At 38.0% G+C, this 4839-nt stretch overlaps 1 protein-coding gene across 1 annotated transcript in view; it reads right to left on the bottom strand.

Annotated features, from left to right (window-relative positions):
* Positions 1 to 3314, bottom strand: part of LOC108793668 (ovalbumin-related protein X-like) — a 7258-nt gene extending 3944 nt beyond the window's left edge. The window contains exons 1-2 of the mRNA XM_018564675.1: positions 3208 to 3314; positions 1506 to 1645 (exon numbers count right to left, since the gene is read on the bottom strand). The gene's annotated coding sequence lies outside the window, so the exon portion shown is untranslated. The remainder of the gene's footprint in view (positions 1 to 1505; positions 1646 to 3207) is intronic.
* Positions 3315 to 4839: the final 1525 nt, after the last annotated feature.

The following is a 4839-nucleotide window of genomic DNA, read 5'->3' as shown; positions in this document are numbered from 1 at the left end:
TATATATACTGTACTATCTGTGATATATCTATACAATTAACTGCTAAACAATGACATTTATATGGTTTATGCTTTCATCTGTGCTAAACAAAATTGTAATACATCCATGGTTGTGCAAGGAATTCCATGTGCTTGTGGTGTTCAGTAGACATGTTAACCCACTAAAAATTAGTTTTGTTTCTGATCTTTTTTTTTACATTTTCGTAATATTCGGATCCACTCGTTATTTGGAATAAATCAGAATTTTTGTTTTTTCATTTCAGACATTCATTCATTGAATTAATGAAAAAAATAGCATCGGGTCCCCCTAATTCATACCAGGCCCTGTAGGTCTGGTAGGAATTTTAACGTGGGACTCCATGCCAAAAAAACAAAAAGAAAGTGTGAGATCCTCCCTGAAATCCTTTAGCAGACTCTTGATCCGAGCAGCGGCCTGGCAGACCAGAAAAGGGGGGCCGGCGTGTGGAAATTCGGATGCATCTGAATGTTCGTATTCACGAAAATTCATCAGAATTTGCATTTGAGACAAAAGGAAATTTACATTTCTAGTGATCAGCCTGGGAAAGAAGGGAATCCTATCATGTGGTAACCAGGTTTAATGAAGGTTAAGGACATGGCAATTACATGAAGTGAACAAATGCACTTGAGTAACCGACACTGCATTAGGAAGTTACTTTTTTGGGTGTAAACATGTGTGTAAATTTGGAACTTGAAAACCCCTTGAACATCTCATAATGTACTTTCCATAAACAATGGACATGTGTTTTAATTGTGCACAATGATAATTCAGTATGTCTGTGCAAAGGCTTGCCTTATTACATATATACAACCTTATACGATAAAACACTGTGAAGAGTAATGATAATATGCAAAGCGAATTAACTGATATTTATCAGTCAGGTTTCAGACTACTTTAGCCAGACCAGTGAACTAATCATCCCCATGTTATGGGCTACTACACAATGCACATTGGGGGGAATTTATCAAAACTGGTGCAGAAGAATCTGGAGCAGTTGTCCATGGCAACCAATCAGCTTCTCTCTTAAGCTTGTTAAGTTAAGGATTGAAAATTAAAGGTGGATGCTAATTGGTGGCCATGCACAGCTGCTCCAGATTTTGTCTGCTCCCGTTTTTTATAAATTCCCCTCTCTGTATTTTCCCTTACTGAATACACAATATTGGGGGGAATTTTTCAAACCTGGAGCAAAAAGAAACTGGAGCAGTTGCCAATGGCAACCAATCAGCTTCTCTTTGTTTCTCAGCTTCAATTTGTTCAGTTAAGATTTGAAAATGAAAGAGAGAAGCCGATTGGTTGCCATGCACAGCTGCTCCAGATTTTGCCTGCTCCAATTTTGATAAAGCCCTCTCTCTGTGAATAAACATTTGCCATATGAATGTGTGTGCAATACTTTCCCACATAATTAAATTAATCAATTGAATCAATATTTCTCTATATGTAATACCACTATAACTCCACTAAGTAAAGTAGTAAAAATATTACTTACAGTGCTCAAGGTAAAAATGCTATTTTTAGTCCTACGTTTAGGGAAGTGCTGTGTCCAGTTTGCTAATAAATATGCCGTGTTAACTACTACAAGTTTAGTGTTATTGGATATTAACGTTTCAGATATGTTTTGAAAAGTACCTAAAGAAAATAAAAATATGTATGTTTTATTACAGTTTTTTATACTTGCCAACCTATAGCACTTTGATCAAATTAGAAAATGTAGGGTTGTAGGTAGAGATTATGCTGCTATTGGAACATGTAAATCATAATAAAACCTTTTGCTTCTCTTTCCAGGTTATCGCCTTAAAGTGAAACTGTTCCCAGACCATGTACACTTAAGTATATATATTATTTTAAACAAGCAAGTATATACATATCTTGGGCTGCAGCAGGTACGACAAACACGGCAAAGGAGCTTATGCAGCCCCCCTCCAATACAACATATCCTCCACATATTGTGTCCCTCCATACAGTTCATCTTCCATAGTGTCCCCTTTTACGGTGCATTTTCCCTATTATGTGCCTCCAATACGGTGTATTCCCCCATATCCTGTCCCCTCATAAAACGCCCTACAACATGGTCCCCATCCCCAACTGATCACATATCTGATAGTTTCAATCAATCACAAATCACAATTCAGTCCAGCAGAAGGAGATACCTTAGTTTGCCTCCACTTCTGTTCCTGGCTTCCCGCACCTCACTGCTGTGCTCTGATCACCCCTCCCCTCTCCTCCCTGCTGATCCCTGCTCACCTCTCCCCTCTCCTCCATGCTGATCCCTGCTCACCTCTCCCCTCTCCTCCATGCTGATCTCTGCTCATCCCTGCCCTCCCATCTCCTCCCTGAGCTCTTGGAGGCAGGCTATTGGAGAAATGTTTAAGTATAAGCAGCAAACTGTGTGATCAATCGTTTCTTTTGTAAATGTCGCTCCACAGCACTAACATAAGGGTGAACATTTCTCTTTTCAGTTAATTGTTTAAAAAAAAAAAAAATGTTGCTTTTAATATACACCCGAAAATGATGACAGTCTCTATAAGTATCCTGATAAGATTAAAAGTACCCTGAAGATTTATAAATAAGGCTTTAGTAAGTGATTAACAGGGCAATAAGGTTAGAGGGGGCAGCATTAATCCTTATGTTTATTTTTTTAGTACAGATTCAGTACATTGAAGTGACAGTATTATTTGGTTGTGAAGAAGAGGCCTAAAGAGTGATTAGGTACTATAGGAATAAGGAATTTTTAACTTTGAGCGCCCATCAATTGCACACACTGCTGAAACTTGGCCATTTGATGTAATAATGATTAAATAATGATGATGATTATGATAATAATAATAATAATTTTGCAGTAATAATGATAATACAGTATAATAATAATAATAATAATAATAATAATAAATTGCATTAGCAGAAAAGTATGTAAAAATACACATTTCATTTAGGCTTATGTAATGAGAAAGTGCAACAAGCAAGTATTGTGTGTAAAGTACAATAACCCTTAGCTGCAAATCTGATGTCATATAACTGTAGGCTCATAAGAGGCAAGTTCTATTTGGTTGCTATGTGTTACGAGACTTTGGTCATCACTCTTGCCTTTTGCATCTTATTTACTAAGATCCCTGTGTGTTCTCCATCTGTTATAAAAATGTGCTCTTTGTTTTAAAATACTCCAATACAACTTAGTGAAAAATTCAATTTACCTTCACTCTTATCTTTAAGCCAGCTATTAATGTGCTCCAATGCATGCCTTGGTGCATTTCTGAAGTCAGCTTTCTCTGGTTTAGTGTTGTACCACACATTAGATTTAGTCATAAAAGCCTTGGAATAGCAAATTAAACAGTAAATATGTTCAACAGCAAACATCACTACATGCTAACATTGTGTCGTATGTAAAAAAAGGTTTCTAGTGTATTCTACAAAGATAGGTTAGTTTATTGCATACTAGATTTATTATAAAGACTAAGGCATGCATATGTTTTCATTCAGTTATGAAAGCGGGGATATAGACTGAAAGAAAAGGCAAGCTTTGTTCACTATCTGACTATAAATCTTAAAACCACTAGGAAAATGTTAAAATCAAAACCTCCCTTTTCCCCCACTCCATTCGGTGCTCCCATGTTTTCCAGTGGAAGCACCTACAGCACCTGTAGTATTGCTTCCCTAATAACAGGCCCTGTTACCGCTGACCTTTATTGCATACCTGTTTATTTCTCCTGCCTACTCAGTAGTGGCGTATTCACCCCTCTTATTTTCATCCCTTTTACACTGATGGTCATTAAATAGCCATTCCAAATGAATAAACAACTATATTGGTGGCCAGTGGGAAAGACATGATTTTCAAACAAAACTCCTAATAATTTGTAGCCATTGAAACACTCCCGTTACTCCAGTTCCATGGTTACATTAGTGGTTGGAGAAGTGGTAGAGTTACATCAGGTAGGCACCCGAGCGACTCAGCCAAGCTGAACGCATATGCTTCGGCTAGGCTGAGCCGTAGTGACAGGCGAAGCGTGGAGAAAGGGAGCTGCCGGAGCTTTAGCTCAGCCGATACAGATGTTGGATCGGCTGAGTTGAACTCCTTCTGCACTTCGGCTCAGCCGAACATGCAGAGCATGTTCGGCTGACCAAAGGCCGCCGATATTTTAGCCGATTTTAGCCGATGTACGAAACTTAATATATGAAATTTAATGAATGAAAGGGGCAAGTCAGGGACTTTAAAGCTACAGAAGAAAGAGCTAGATGATGCTAGTTGCCTTCCAGCGAGGAAGTGAGGTAGGAATGGGATCTGTTGGTCTTGCTGCAGGTCCTAATGCACACTGTGAGAAGCTCACAGTGTGCATGGAAATCAGAGTAGGCATTTTCAGTACAGGAGAGGAGCCTGTACAACTGAGCAAGACTAAAGGCAAGACTGGAGATTAGCTTTAAATTAATTTAAGGTTAATATACATTCTTATTGGTCAGGTTGTTCTTTGCCTTTTTAAACAAGCTTGTAAAAATTAAATTAAGTTTACAATGTTACAGTAAAAAGTCTTACTTTAGATATTTTAGATGTTTCTTCAACAAATACCATATTCTCAATATCAAGTTTGTATTCATCATTCCCTTGTAGTGCTTGCATGAGGTGTTGAATTTGCATCACCTTTCAACATCTCGTGGAGTCACGAGGCGGCCCAACGAAGTACTGATGTAGATATAGATATAGATAATACGCATATTTTACTATCACTATTTCCCTACAGTACTTCCAGAGGAGAACCAAGTTGTCACTTCAAAGCTATGGAAAACGTGTGCACCACCGTTATGTGTGTACTGTCAATTACCTAGACGTGTGT

This window comes from Nanorana parkeri, unplaced genomic scaffold, assembly GCF_000935625.1.
Source record: "Nanorana parkeri isolate BGI_ZX_2015 unplaced genomic scaffold, ASM93562v1 scaffold771, whole genome shotgun sequence".
NCBI classification, from domain to species: Eukaryota; Metazoa; Chordata; class Amphibia; order Anura; family Dicroglossidae; genus Nanorana; species Nanorana parkeri.
The sequence above is the reverse complement of the archived record's forward strand: the minus strand, read 5'-3'. Positions and strand labels throughout refer to the sequence as shown.